General features: G+C 43.8%; 1 protein-coding gene across 4 annotated transcripts in view; it reads left to right on the top strand.

Annotated features, from left to right (window-relative positions):
- The window catches only part of ZHX2 (zinc fingers and homeoboxes 2), a 192,631-nt gene extending 188,455 nt beyond the window's left edge, over nt 1-4,176 (top strand). For all 4 annotated transcript variants that reach the window (XM_010363871.2, XM_030937404.1, XM_030937403.1 and 1 more), the window contains one exon: nt 2,904-4,176. The gene's annotated coding sequence lies outside the window, so the exon portion shown is untranslated. The remainder of the gene's footprint in view (nt 1-2,903) is intronic.
- The last annotated feature ends 12,059 nt before the right edge of the window (nt 4,177-16,235 follow it).

The following is a 16,235-nucleotide window of genomic DNA, read 5'->3' as shown; positions in this document are numbered from 1 at the left end:
GGCCATCCTCAGGAAAAGTGAAGCCATCTATCTTGAGCCCCTGTCAAGTACCAGGACCTGATTGCTTTGACCTGATTAGAGGACTCTGTCTGTAACCCTGCCAGCAGCCCATGGGTTCTGTGCTGTGGAAGTGACACTCTGGAAGGTTAAGTAACCAACCTCAGCAGCATATAGCCAGGAAGTGGCAGATCCTGGATCCCAGCTTTCTCCAACTCCACAGCTCTTTCCACCCCATCCCTCAGTCCTGTGCTGATCCAACATACCTTAGCCGGGTTGGAAGAAAGAATATCAGTAGCTGTCTCCCCACCTTGGGCCTTGTCTCCTAGGATCTGTAAGCGTTCAGGTGGACATCCAACCAGTGGCAGCCTCCCTCCCAAAGGTTGCAGAAGTCCCCATTTGCTGGGGAAAACCCTGTTTCTTGGAAAGCACCAGCAGAGGCTGGCCGTGGGCTACTGTGCCCACCTAGGGAGTACATGTGGCTCTGCCTGGGATCAGCAATAAGGCTCATAGTCCTCACTGGGTGTCCCAGCCTCCTACCTTTGAAGCCATCATGCTGTCTTCAGTTGCCACCTAGCTCTGTGCATGGAGAGGCTGTGCATGACCTGGACGCACAATAGGTACAGGGAGGAGCAATTAAGAATCAGGAGGCTCTGAAGTTGGACTGGCCAAGGTGGAATCTGGCTCCACCACTCACTGGTTACTAATGTTAAGCACAACATTTATTCTCTGTAAGCCTCCATTTCTTCACTGTGAAGTGGGTCTACCAATCACCTGCCAGTCACTGTAAGGAGTATATGAGATGAGCCATATTACCACTTAGCATGGGGCCTGGTGCCAGAAACTAGCTACTCTCACTGTTGGAGGGAAAGTCGTGATCATTCTTGTTTTTGACCATGCCACTGAGCAGGCCATGGCCTGGGAGAAAACACTTTTCCTCCCAAGCTTCCTTTTTTTTTTTTTCCCTGGTGAAATGAGTGATCTTGACAACGTCACCTATAAGGATCCCTGCAGTGTTTATGACTTGGTGACTTTGGTTGGATCACTTTTAGGTAGTCGAGATCCTAAGGACACCCCTGGAATCTGGTTTTGTCTGCAGACTTTTATAAATTGGTTTCTTAACTCCAATATTCAGTCTTACTCCCAGGAGCATCTAGGGAATGTGGGTACGTTTAACATCCAGACGTTAGGCGTCAATGGCATTATCAATGATCAGCTGATGCCTCTGGCTGAGAAGTCCACTCTGCTTGCTGTTGGCCCCTGTACAAAAAAAAAAAAAAAAAAAAAAAAAAAAACCACTTCTCAGGGCCTTCTCAGCCAGAGAAGTGGCCAAACAGCCTTCCCAGGAGGAGGCAAAAAAAAATGGCCAGTGGCTCCGGAAATCTACAGATCTGAAAAACTTCCAGCCCATCATGGGATACTGACTGTGTCCTCTACAGACCTGAGCCTTGGTTCCCTTTCCCAGGATCTCTAGATCTTGGGAGGAGGCAAAAGTAATGATGGAGACCTGTCCTCATTTCCTCAACCTACCACAAAGTATTGCAAACTGAATGGCTCAAAACAATAGAAGTTTATTGCTTCACAGTTTTGCAGGCTAGAAGACAAAAATCAGGGAGTCTGTGATGGCTGCTTCCTTCTGAGAGCTGTGCAGGAATCTGCTCTGTGCCCATCTCCCAGCTTCTGGTGTCTGCCGGCCATCCTTTGCATTCCTTAGCTTGTGGATGCGTCAGTCCAATATCTGCCTCAATCATCGCGTGACCTTCTTGTGTGTGAATCGTCACATCTCCCCTATGCGCATCTGTCTCTGTGTCCAAATTTCCCCCTTCTGTAAGGACACTAGTCATGTTGGATGAGAGTCCACCATAATGGCCTCATTCTCACTTGATTTAACTATTACCCCTCTAAAGGCGTTTCTAACAGGGTAACATTCTGAAGTACTGAGACTTCGGACTTCAATATATACTTTTGGGGGGACACCATTCCACCTATCACAAGGTCCTTGGACTATTTTCATTACTTCCAAGGGTATAAGAATTAAACATTTCTTCCTACTGATTCTTAATAATTCTGTTTATTAAGTGCACAGACTCTAGAGATTACCTGGGTTTGAATCTTGGCTCTGCCTCTTACTAGCTGTGTGATCTTGGGAAACCTATTAGGCCCCTATGTGTTCAGTTTCCTCAACTGTAAAATAGGAATAATAGTAATATTTACACCTTTTAGAATTCATATAAACATTAAATAAAAACACATTTACAGTGCCTCATGTTATCCATCTTCTATATCCTACCACATTTGGAAAAGGCTCCATCTAATAAAAACAGTAGAAATATCTACAATATTTACCATGTGCCAGGTGCTAGTCCAAATACTGTTGTGTACATCAACTCATGGCACCATTGCAGCAACTTTCTAAGGTCAGTGCTGGTGTCATCCCTGTTATACAGAAGCAAAAACTAAGCTCTAGAGAGATCAAGTCATATAGGTACAGCCCTGCAGCCACTAAGGGGAGAAGTTAGGACCCAAATCCAGATTTGTCTGACTCCAGGGCCTTTTAGGAGCCACTGGGACTGGTTGACTGTCTAAGAATAATAAAAGGGTCTTGTTAGGATGAAAAGAATCACAGGCCACTACCTTCGCTTGCCCAGAAAGTCATTCTGTTTTCAAAGGCCTGATTCTGGAGGCTTTTCCTATAATAGTGATCTGTGCTCAGAAAACACACTCGTTTCCTTACAACAGGCCCCGTACGTGAAGGGCATGTGTCTCTCTTCCAGGCCCCAGGATGGCTTTGGAAGGCCCCCACCACAACCCAGGAGAGCCAGGAAGAAGCAAACCATGATGTCTTCCCCCCAGGGAACAATGGTCATTTGCCTGACATCTTGACTCTGTGGTTTTGTGTCTTCTAGGGAAGTCAGTTAGAACTGCTGTGCTGATCAAGGGGATGCTCTGTCTTTGAAGAAAGAAGAAATGGTCCCTCCCCAGCCGTGGGCCACCCTCGCCAGTGACTCCAAGTGGAACTGCTTAGCTCGTGTGTGCCTGGAGGGTGCAGAAGCCCAGCGACTCTCAGACGCACCTCCCAGAGGACCGGTGGGAATTGTTCATAGTGCCAAAGTCCTACTACTGCGTTTTCAGTGGGTCCTTGTACATAGTTTGCTCCTCTGCCCTAGCCCTCACCTCTTGCTATACTGGAACTGATTTGTACAATATGGGAATTTTGTTACCTTTTTAATCAAGGGCAACTTCCTTTTCCAGCACTACCATTGTAAGGATTTTTTCAGGAGGGAGGGCTAACCACCTTGCTTTTCTCTTTTCTCCTTTTCTTTTTTTATTTTTGTTTTATTAATTTGGGGAAAGGGGTGTTAGTATTAGTGCCATGATATCTACTGGATTTTAAGTAGGGAGACTTTATTTTTAAAGGTAGGTTGAAATTTGGGAGATTTCTCGGCAGGAAGGGCTGAAATCCAGGCCTCTGTCTCAACCTGGAGAGAGGTGACAGACGACAGATCCTCCAAATCAAATTCCTTTCCAGTTCTTCCCCTGGCTGCCTTTTTGGGGGGTCCCTGCCTTAGTCCCACAGAAGGCTTTATGAACTGCCAAGAGGGGATCTGGCTTCTCAAATTCTTGGCCTCTTGGGCCAGGCTGTGTCCAGCCAGCCCTGGGAGAACTGAGTAGCAGGTGGCTGACTTCTTTAAGCACCTTTCTAAATACCAGCAGAAGAGGCTGCTGCTCTGTTAGCATGATCAGTACTATTGTGACATTAAAACAACAACAATAAGATCTTCCTATCTGGAGGGTACAAAGGTGAATGGCTTTGGTTTTCATTTCTCTTCTTCACTGCCTTTTCTCGGTGTGGTATTTGACAAGATTTCAGCTCAAAGCCTCACCATAAATTGATTTTTTTTTGTTTGTGTGTGTGTTTGTTTTGGGAAAATTTTAGATACCTGAGTGCACTTTTTTTCAGTTAGTCCTAACTTTTAAAAGAAGGAAAACCAAGAGACATATCTGGTGTACATGTTGCAATATGAATTCTGGTTGCAATCCCTCCCCCGTCCCACACTGCCCCCCATTTGGGTACACCGCACAAGTCAAATGCTAGGAAGTTTGAATAAAACCAATTTTTCTAACTTGTTGCTCATTTGTTGTAACTCAATAAAGCAAAGACTAAACATTTTTATAACCTTTTCCTCTACTTCGCCTTCTTTATTGTTGTCTGGCTCCTGAGGGCTTGGTGTAAGGGTTCTGACTTGGATACCTCTGGTTTCAAATTCATAGGGTCACATTTCTCATTTTCCATCTTGGAGGGATCTGGCATCACAAACTGGACTTTAAAAGTGGGATATAGGCTTGGCACAGTGGCTCACACTGTAATCCCAGCACTTTGGGAGGCCAACGCGGGTGGATCACCTGAGGTCAGGAGTTCAAGACCAGCCTGGCCAACGTATGAAACCCCATTTCTACTAAAAATACAAAGATTAGCTGGGTGTGGTGGTGTGCACCTGTAGTCCCAGCTACTCAGGAGGCTGGAGAATCGCTTGAACCCAGGAGGCGGAGGTTGCAGTGAGCCAAGATGGCACCACTGCACTCCAGCCTGGGCAACAAGAGTGAAACTTTGGCCCCTCCCCTCCCCCCCCCGAAAATAACCAGATATAAGTGTTGTTGTAGGAATCTTCAGCAGATCTCTTTGACACAGAGAAGGAAGTTATAGGCCCTCCCTTCTCCAGGGTCTCTCAAATAGATTCATAAAATAGTCAAGAGAAGAGCTTCAGAGTGGGCGTGAAAAGCCCTCTGTGTGTAGGCTCGCCCTTGGATGACCTGAGCTCAGTCACTCCCCCTCCCTGGGCTGCTGGCGAGTGGTAGCTGGGGCATTGCCATTTCTCTGAGAAGGTGGCTTTTAAGTATCTCTGCTCTGGTGAGGTTTAAAGAGTCCCTCACTCTTCGCACTTGACACTCATCTAGACCAGTGGTTCTCAAACATGAGTGGGCACCAGCATCACCTGGAAGGTTGGGTAGAGTGTCTGATGGGCATGTCTGGGGTGGGAACTGAGAATGTGCATTGCTAACCAGTTCCTCACCTTGGGAACTTCTGGTCTAGATGCTTCATTTTTACGGGAACTTACAGACTTTTGGCCAGTTTATCTAAACTTAGCATGTGTTTATTCTACAGATAAGGGGAAAGACCCACTTCCCAAAATACAGGAAACACTGAAAAATTCAAGAATGAAAAGGGCCTGGCCTTCTCTGGGGGATGCCCTCAGTCTCCCATCCTGTGGGCTCCAGTGACACCATCCCTATCTCTGCACATAGCCCTCACCACACAGCTCTAGGATTCATTTGGTCAGCTTGTCAATTCCCCCAAGCTGAGAGCAGGGGCCATAGATTCTCCATAACTTTACATCATCTCCAAAATTCCCGTAGTTCTCTTTACCACTCAGCAAAGTTGCATGTAGACAGCTATTCAAAAATAAAAATAGGCCAAGTACAGTGGCTCACACCTGTAATCACAGCACTTTAGGAGACCGAGGAAGGTGGATCACTTGAGGTCAGGAGTTTGAGACCAGCCTGGCCAACATGGTGAACCCCATCTCTACTAAAAATACAAAAATTAGTTGGGTGTGGTGGTGGGTGCCTGTAATCCCAGCTACTCAGGCTGAGGCACGAGAATCGCTTGAACCCAGGAGGCGTAGGTTGCAGTGAGCCAAGATCACTCCACAGCACTTCAGCCTAGGCAACAGAGCAAGACTCCATCTCAAAAAAAATAAATAAATAAAACAAAAGTAAAAATAATAGCTATCTTTTTTTTTTTTTTTTTTTTTTGAGACAGAGTCTAGCTTTGTCACCCAGGCTGGAGTGCAGTGGCACGATCTCGGCTCACTGCAAGCTCCGCCTCCCAGGTTCACGCCATTCTCCTGCCTCAGCCTCCCAAGTAGTTGGGACTACAGGCTCCCACTACCACACCCGGCTAATTTTTTTTTTTTTTTTTTTTTTTTTTTTTTTTTTTTTTTTTTTGGTAGAGATGGGGTTTCACTGTGTTAGCCAAGATGGCCTCGATCTCCTGACCTCGTGATCCACCCGTCTCAACCTCCCAGAGTGCTGGGATTACAGGCGTGAGCCACCGCACCCAGCCTGCCCTACATCTTCTTTTCTTTAAAAAAAGTTAAAAGTGGCTGTGGCTAACTCATCTCCCAGTTCCTGCCTGCACTGCCTTCCCTGCCTGTGCCCCAAGCACCTGGACCTTCCCCAGACCTCGTCACCCACATACTGTCTTGTCCTCCCTCCCATTAATGAACATTTCCAACACCCTCTCCCTTGACAGGTGGCTGCCTTCCCCTCCTGCCGTTTACCACCCTTGCACTTCAGCTTGCCACTGCAAGGCAACTTAAATAAATTTTTCACGCACGATGGTATGAGATGCTACCAAATGCTTGAAAGACCCAAAGAGAAAGCCTTGATAATTGGTGGGGATGAAAATACACAGGGAAGATGCATGTGTTCTTTTAAACACCCAGCAAAATATGTCAAGCTATCTTCCTCCACTGGAAATGATTAAAGAGTGGCAGAAACTAGGAAGGAGGTTCTTAGGGGGAATAGATGGGCAGGATTCGTGGTGAGGTGGAAGAGAGTGGTGGGATGGAGTGATCATCCGCTGCTTCTGTCTGCCCTGTACCTCTTGCACTCCTTCTCTTCCTTGAGGATGTACTCCTATCTCCCTCTGCTCATCTCATTCTGAGAGCTTCCCATCATGGTAATCCACTCTCCCTTCTACAGCAGTGACCCACGACACTCTAGTACCTTGTTCAGGGACAGGTACAGTACCATGCATAAGACCCAAACAGGACCAAGTCAGACACTGGGAGGAAGAGCTTCCTTTCCCATTTAGATGGTAAGTGTGATCATGTTAGCTTGGAACCACCAGTGGCCAAAGCCCCTGCCAGGGAGAGGAAGCCAGTCCTTAAGTAGAGGGAATGAGGCCCAAAAAATCAAGAAAAGAGACCAGGGAGCAATAAAGGATGGAGCAAGGGATGATCATGGTGGTGGTGATGACAGCAGTGATGATGACAATGTTGATATCATGTGAATCCCTGGAGCCTGCCATTCCTAAGGCCGACTCCTTGTCTTTCCAGTTTCATAAAAACTAACATATTTTCCTTTTTAGCTTAAGCTTCAAATCTTTTGAGTTGGGTTTCTGTCACCAGAAACTCAAAGAGTTCTGGTGGGTTAATGAGACTATGAGATAAAAATGGAGGGAAAGACGGCAATTGTAAGTAGCCGTGTTGACTTGTGGCTTCAGTATTGGATGGTGCGGTTCTCAGTCCTTGCCATTCAAATGTGCTCCTGGATCAGCAGCATAGGTATCACTGGGAGCTTGTTAGAAATGCAGTATCTCTGGCCGCTACTCCAGACCTGTTAAATCAGATTCTGTAATTTGACAGGATCCCCAGATGATTCGTATGTTCAGTAAACTTGAAGAAACTCAGCTCTGAAGACACTAAATGGCTCCTCCCCAACCTCCTCCAGCACACTAGAACTCTTTGAGTTTCTAGTGACAGAAACCCAACTTGAAATATTTGAAGCTTAAGCTAAAAATGAAAATATGTTGGTTTTTATGAAACTGGAAAGACAAGGAGTTGACCTTAGGAATGGCAGGCTCCAGGGATTCACGTGATATCACATGATATCACTGGTGGTTCCAGTGGCCAAAAGTAAAGGGATGGGTGGCAAGTCTAATAACACATCACTGGCCTGTCTGCAGAGGGTAGACCCTAGGGCCCGGGAACAGGGAGGCAGAGGAAGAACAGGGCGGAGAGTGCATGGTCCCCCAGCTGATGACACACTTGTCCTTCTAGGCCACCTGGTGCACAGCCACTTCCAACAAACAGTGCTTGGAAATGATAGCTCTCACTGGCCTGTCACAATACAACCTAGAGAGAACCAGGAAAGATGTCATCTCCCTCCTACTAATGCCTGAAAGCTCCTGTCTCCAACATCTCACAGCTGGACATACATATAAAGCACAGCAGAAAAATTACCATTGCCCTGGGCAGGGGAAGGAGGTTGATCAATAAAAATGAATAAAAAATACTTCATGAGCACATCCCAAGACATGCTGCATGTTGAGTATCCTGTAGAGTGTAAGAGGCATCCTGATCTTTACTTTGAGGAACTTAAAATCAAAGGGGGAGACCAAAATGTTCACCAGTAATTCTGAAACCTTCATCCATAACAAGCCCCCAAAGCACTACAGACAGCCCTAATCTGGATCCTTGCAGGAAAGAAATTGAACACTTACAATGAGTAAACTGGGAGTGGTTTATTAAAAATGATTTTTATAAATGTGTGAACAGGGTTTGGAAAAACTAACAAGGGAAGATACAGAAAGACTGGCTTGAAGGGGCAAGGGATGGACAAAAGATGGCAAATACACACTAAACTTTCTGTCATACCCCACTCCACAACCATAGCAGATATTAATGATCAATCAAAGTACCTTCACCTGCTGGACTTGGTCAGGTCTTCATGATACTTAACACAATGCTCCACCTCAAATCTATTAACCTTGGAACATGAGATGAAATATGTGATGGATGCCATTGGTTGCCCAACTAATATCCATCCCCCATCCTTCCTTGCTAACAGAACCAAGATATTCCTCAGGCAGTGTCTTCATCTACTTGTGCTGCTATAAAGGAATAGTTGAGGCTGGGTAATTTATAAAGAAAAGAGATTTATTTGGCTCATGGTTCTGTAGACTGTACAAGAAACATGGTGCTAGCATTTGCTTGGCTTCTGGTGGGGATCTCAGGTTGCTTCCACACATGGTAAAAAGCAAAGGGGAGCTGACTGTGCAGAGATCACATGAGGAGAGGAAATAAAATGGGGAGGGATGTCAGGCTCTTTAACCAGCTCTCAAAGGAACTAATAGAGCAAGAACTCACCACAAGGACAGCACCAAGCCATTAACAGTGAATCCACCTCCATGACAAAAACATCTCCCATTAGGCCCCACCTCCAACATTAGGGATCACATTTAAACATGAGATTTGGAGGGGTCAAACAAACCAAACTATAGCAGGCAGTAACATACTCATCCCCAGGTGAGAAACTCAATTTCCCAGCTTCCCTTGCAGCTAGGTGCAGTTAATGAGACATCACCAGAAGGCCACTGAATAGTTGGTGCTACTCTCCTTTACTTTTTCCTGTTTTGTATGCATTTGGTGATCTTGAGACTGAGTCCTTCTTGAATTCAGAGTCCATGAACAAGTGCTGCAGCTGCCTGTTTCCAAGCTTCTTGATATGTGAGAAAAGTAAACCCCTATTTGTTTAACCCACTGCTCAATGAATTTGTTTAATACATGCAATCAAATGCATTCATAATTAACACAAATCTATGTGCCATCCCTGGGTTAGATAGATATAAAGCCTTTCACTTATACATGTATTCATTTATCCCTATACTAACTGCCATGGTAAGATCAGTTAGTCATAATATGTTCCCTACACAAGGAAATTTGATCTATGTTTGAGGGATGAGTTTGACAAGTAGATAAATCAGAGGAAGACACAAGAAGTATAAATAAGGGTATATACAATTTCAGAATTTTAAGTAATAGGAATCCAACAAGCAGTCTATAATGTGTAACAAAAGAAGAAACCATCAATTTTGAACAACTAGTTTTGAAAAATAATCAAGTCACCCTGATTCAAATCTGGTAAGAAAAAACCAGAAGTGTTTATCTACCTGGAAAGAAACTGAAAACTAGCCAAAGAATTATGCTATGAGTTTTTGTGATGGGAAATCAGAAAGTGGTTTGAGATTTCTCTCTTTTTTTTTTTTTTTTTTTTTTTTTTGAGATGGAGTCTCGCTCTGTCACCCAGTGGCGTGATCTCGGCTCACTGCAACCTCCGCCTCCCAGGTTCAAGCTATTCTCCTGTCTCAGACTCCTGTGTAGCTAGGACTACAGGCACATGCCACCATGCCTGGCTAATTTTTTTGTTTTTTCAGTAGAGACAGGGTTTAACCATGTTGGCCAGGCTGGTCTCAAACTCCTGACCTCAAGAGATCCGCCCTCCTCAACCTCCCAAAGTGCTGGGATTATAGGCGTGAGCCACCACACCCAGCTTGAGATCTCTCAAAACAAGTAAAATATCATTTAAAAACAAAACAAAACAAAACAAAATGTAAAGTGAAAAAATATATATTTGAGGTTCTATAACTTGGACTTTGCTTCCCATAGCTGAGTTTGTGTCACAAACCTTGGGATCGGATTCCTCTCTCCAAATTTATTCTCCAGCTCCTCCTTACTCAACCTCTTCTTATTGGTCTGCTCATTTATCAACAAACATCCCTTGGGTTGATGCAGTTTTGCTTCTTAGAATGCTCATGCCTTCTCCTTTTCTTGCCTAAATTTTACCTAATTCTTCCAGTCCCAGTTGAAGTTCCACCAGACCAAATAAAGGTAAACATGGGGTGACAGAGAAACTGATTTAAGAAAGACATACATATTCCAACTGGCTCTCAGGGAACTCTGTTCCTCTGAACTCCTGGAGCAATTACCACCAATAAGATTTGTTTAGTTCTAATCACATATGGGTTTAGTTGTTTAATCTCTCTGTGTGAGGCTCCTCCTGGTCAGAAGGTGTGCTGAACATCAGTTTTCATCTATCCAGCATCACTTCCCTCTGTCTTTTAGTAGCAATGCACATACCCCTCCCCATTGGAGAGGTCTTCTAAGGCCCTTTTCTTTCCCTATTCCAACTAAACACTGTTGGTGTGGCAGTTACGATTGTCTGTGTGTCTGTCCACCATATGAACCAAGGACCAGGTCTTTATCTTCATATGCTAACATTTAAAGCAAGCATAGATTCAATCATGTGTTGTATACATACATCTGTACCAGCAATATGAGAAGTTTAATTAGACTAGGGAATGATAGTAAGGTATTTGAAAAAAATAACTTGTGGGAAAATGCCCATGGGAGGATAAAATAGATTAATGTTCATAAACTTCCTCCCTTCGCCTCACCTGCCCAAGAGAACCTCTCATTGACAGCCCAATACCACTTTCTCCCCCACCGCACCAACACAGCACTGCCTAGATTTTTGGAGTGCAGAGTCAGAGTAAGTAAAGAAGGACAGCACCAGAGAGGTGGGATGAGAAGTAGAAGGACACCAAGAAAAAGGTTAACCAATCTACCTAATAAAAAAATGGACAGAGAAAAGAGAGGATGTTCAGGAAGTAGAAGCCATTGGGGCTGCTGGCAAAAGAAACAATTCTTCAAAGTTTTGGTTAATAAAGAACTTCAGAGTGTGGGATATGAGAAAACCCAGCAAGAATCCAGAGTATGAAGAGATACCGTGGATTAAACATGGAAACCTGTTGAATGTCCTTTCAGAAAGATGAGGGGAAAAAAATTCTCTTTTAATCATGTTTTGGCTTATTTGGACTGTGCCTCTATAACTGCTTCTAGGACTGGATCACGTGGGTCAGAGCTGCAACAGAGCTACACGAGCAAGTCATTGCAGTAAATGTGAAATGAAACTGGAAAACCAACTGAAAACATATCCTGCTATCAATAGGATACATCCCATTACCCATTTCCACAGCCCATACTCATCTCCACTTTTGCCCATACTATCCTCTGTCTGGTAGAAATTCTTCTGAGCCCTGGAGTAGCCAGAAATACAGTTAAACAGCAGAGGACAGGAGACTTTCCATCATCCCATGAACTATCCACGGCAAGGCCACCCCAGGATTCATGGGCTCTGAATTCTGGCTTCTGTTTTACCACTCATGGGTTCCATGAATGGACAAGTCAATCACTTCCCCTCATCGAGCCTCAGTTTCCTCATTTGAAAAATGAGAGAGTTTAGACCAGATGACCATGAACAGTTCGTTATGACTCTGAGACTCTCCGGTGTAGGAGCCTGGGCCAACACACCTCTGCAAAGTATCCAGGCTTCAGTTTCCTCCCTTTATCTTCAACCAAAGCCTTTGGAGGAGTTTTTAGGACAGCAGGGAGTTAAGTAAGCTTCTGGGCAATAGCACTAAAGCTTTGAGCAAAGATTGTCAGCAAGCCCCCCTGGGGAACTTTGAAGAAGCATTTGTGTCCATAAACAGTGTTTACTTAAAAAGCAGTGTACAACAGAATAGAAAACTGGAAAGCAGGCTGTGGAGGAATATATCAGAGATGCAGAACATATCATTCTGCATCTCTCCTCAGACAAGCTGCATCCACAATGGCATTTGTTTCAACACACACACACACACACACACACACACACACACTCTCTCTCTCTCTCTCTCTCTTTGTTTGGAGTCATTTAACCACCTGCTCTGGAAAGACAGCTGCCCTTGCTCTGTACCTGGACAATCTTCTAGCCTCCCAGGACGCCATCTCCACCCAGAAGAGGTGGGTGAAACTTCCAGGGCCAGCATGAGAACCAGGCTGAGAGTTGGGTTGGCCTTAGCAGGATAAATTTCTCTCCAAGGGATTTTTAAATCTGTGTGTGTTCCAGAGGAAGTTTTACACGGTGCTTCTGCCCCCATTGTGTGCCAGATCATCAGCATATTGTGTAAGAATGGCTAGGGCTCCAGGAAGGACACACTCCCGTGGAACATTAAAACCTTGATCCCCTGCCTTGGGAAATTGCATAATTTTCCACATCAGATGAACAAAGTTTGGATTTCAGCACGCTTCAAGACTGGATTCAGGAATTTGCCCAAAGACACATGTCTAGTAAGTGTCAGAGCCAGGATTGAAACACAAATTTCTCTGAAACCAAAGCCCATACATTTAACCACAATACTCTAGCCACTCATCAAGTGGTTATCATGGCTCAGAGCTAATTACAACACTGGTAACAGCACAGGGTAACACATACGTTCAAAATGGGCCGACATATTGGCATATGTGCCCCAGGTGTTATATCCCCTGAGGACTTCTTCAAACACTTCCAGGCCAGGAGAGTGAATAGTCTTCCTTTGTAGGAGTCTTTCTTTCGTGTTTGCCGTCATGGAAGGCTGAGTGGGAATGGGAGGCATGGGCTGGAGACAGCCTTTCAAGGAGCCTTGAAGAGGAATAAAAGCAGACTTGAAACAACGCAGGTATCAAATGACTTTAAAGATCAACTCCAGGTTACTCCTAAGAATGAAGGACCAGGAGACTAAGGGAATTTGAAATCCACATCACGACCTGTAAAACTTTGCTTTATGTGACTGCTTAATCCAATTGCCTCCCTAAACCAATTTTTCTTTCTATTTCTTCTTCTCATCACTTGAAGAAAGTTGAAAAAGGTGATGGAATACCCAGTCTCTGTCTCTGCCAGAATTCTCACACACTGTTTTATAATTATTCATCCACGTGACTATAAGGTAAAGATTTTCTAGCTTGATCTTTCCTTCTACATCAATAGATTTGAAGTTTTTTTTTATAATGACTATAAGGTAACTTATTCATCTTTATGTCTTCATCTTTATGTCATCTGTATGTCTTCTTGATAAATATTAGGGGTGGGAAGGAAGGAAATTATTGACTGGAAGGAGATAAATAAAACAAGGATTTATATAACTCGCATAAAATTAGCAACCAAGAGTAGTACATAAATTTAAGATTTTTCTTATATAAGAACCAAGAGTGATGTGTGGTCTCGACTGGATCCTGGTTTGAACAGACCAACTGTAATTGTAAAAAACACTTAGAAGCTGGGTACAGTGGCTCACGCCTGTAATCCCAGCACTTTGAGAGGCCAAGGCGGACAGATAACCTGAGGTCAGGAGTTCAAGACCAGCCTGGCCAACATGGTGAATCTCCATCTCTACTAAAAATACAAAAATTTTGCCGGGCGTGGTTGCGTGCGCCTGTAGTCCCAGCTATTCAGAAGGCTGAGGCAGGAGCATGTCTTGAACCTGGTAAGTGGAGGTCACAGTGAGCCAAGATCGCACCACTGCACTCCAGGTTGGGCAATAGAGAGAGACTGCATCTCAAAAAAAAAAAAAAGAAAAAAAAAAAAAAGAAGACAGTTGTACATTTGGAGGTCAGTGGAGAAATCTGAATATAGATGAATCTTAGATAATTAAGGATAATAATAGGAAATTATTATTAACTATTAGATATGTTGATGGCACTGGAGTTGTGTAGGAAAGTGTCCTCATTGATCCACAATGAAGGATGAAATGTCATGAGAAATATACAATTTACCTTTAAATATTTAAAACATTTCAGAAAAAATGATGGAAGATTAGTAATGGTTAAATCTAGGTAATGAGTATACAGGTGTTTCTTACAGTATTCTCTTTGCTATTTTGTACACCTGAAAATTTTCATAATACAAAATTCCAATAAAGCAGTTTTCTAACATAAACATGGTGCAATTATCAAATTCAGGAAATTATCGTTGCTGCAATTATCTTATATACAGCCTATATTCCAATTTTGCCAATTGTCTAGTACTGCCTTTATGCCAACTTTTTATTTCCAGGATCCAATTCTGAGTCACGTTTTGCATTTTCTTGTCATGTTTCTCTGCTCTCTTCCAGTCTGAAACAGTCGGTTGGCCTATCTTTGTTTTTCATGGCCCTGATATTTTTAAAGAATAGGGCTCACTGTTTTGTAGAATGTCCCTTAATTTGCATTTATCTGGTTGTATCCTCAGGATTTCATTTCCAAGTACTACAGGACTTTTGCAGGAGTACTACATGTAGTGACCTTCTCTCTCTCTCTTTTTTATTTTTCTTTTTTTTTTTTTTTTTTTTTTTTTTTTTTTTTGAGACAATTTCACTCTTGTTTCCCAGGCTGGAGTGCAGTGGTGTGATCTCAGCTCACTGCAACCTCCACCTCCTGGGTTCAAGCCATTGTCCTACCTCATCCTCCCGAGTAGCTGGGATAACAGGCACCTGCCACCATGTTGGCTAATTTTTATATTTTTCATAGAGACGGGGTTTCACCATGTTGGCCAGGCTGGTTTCGAACTCCTGACCTCAGATGATCCTCCCACCTCAGCCTTCCAAAGTGCTGGGATTACAGGCGTGAGCCACTGTGCCCAGCCTGCTGTGACTTTCTCAGTGCAACACGTTAGGAGGTACCACATGTCAGTTTGTGCTATTATTGGTGATGTTGATCTTGGCTGTTTGGTGGAAGTGGTTTCTGCCATATTTCTCCAATGTAAAGACATCTCTTTTTCTCCTCTGTAAATGATCAGTCATCTATGGGAGAAGCTTTAAGGTTGTATAAACATCCTGTTCCCCAACATTTCACCCAATGGTTTTGGCACCCACTGATGATGCTTGCCTGAATCATTAGTACTTCGATGGCTGCAGAACGGTGATTTTCTAGCTTGATCTTTCCTTCTACATCAATAGATATAAAGATTATTTTGTATAAAAAAGGCATCCTACCATGCTCCCTGTTTTATAACCTGCTCTTTTCATTTAATGAGATCTTTCCATTGTATAAACAGGTCATGATTTGTTTAACCAATCCCGTACAGACAGACACACGGGTCATTTTCAATTTTCATGCTCCTATAATCTTTATTTATTCTTCTTTTCCCATTTATCTGATTGTTTCCTTAGGATGAATTGGAGAGAGCCTTTGGCTTCCAAGATCAAAGCCAAACCAGAAGGATTCAAGGCCTGCCTGAGTCATAGGCAGCAGTGTTGGACAGCCTGTTGTTTTTCCTTATCCATGCCTTATTCCTGCAGCCGGAATAAAACTTGTTAGGAGACTGCCTCCCTGCCTGACTGAGCTTACTGTGTACCAAGTGTGAAAGCCAGGTTTCAACTAATGACTCACACCAATGACTGCCAACCAAAATGATGTAAGACTCCAGGTAGGTACATTGACATTTTCTAGACATAAATTTAGAGCCCACACGGACTAATATCCTGTCTCCAAGAAGCCAGAAAGAAAAAAATATGAAGAATGGAAGGATTTAGAAGCCACTCCGCCTAGGGATAGGGAAGGAGATGGCCCGGAAATGTTGCACATGGTTAGACAGTACAATGGGGTAATACAAACACAAACTTTGAAGCCAGGTGATTCAAATCCTGTCATTTGGGGCAAGTGACTTAACCTCTTTGAGCCTTGGTTTTCGCGAGTGTAAAATGGGAAGATAATGCCTACATCATGGAGTTTCAAATTGGATAACAAATATAATGTGACCAGGTGTGGTGGCTCATGCCTATAATCCCAACACTTTGGGAAGCCAAGGTGAGTGGATCACCTGAGGTCAGGAGTTCGAGA

The sequence above is a fragment of the Rhinopithecus roxellana genome, chromosome 9 (genome assembly GCF_007565055.1).
Source record: "Rhinopithecus roxellana isolate Shanxi Qingling chromosome 9, ASM756505v1, whole genome shotgun sequence".
In the NCBI taxonomy this organism is placed as follows: Eukaryota; Metazoa; Chordata; class Mammalia; order Primates; family Cercopithecidae; genus Rhinopithecus; species Rhinopithecus roxellana.
Note: the sequence above shows the minus strand (reverse complement) of the source record. Positions and strands in the feature narration are given on the sequence as shown.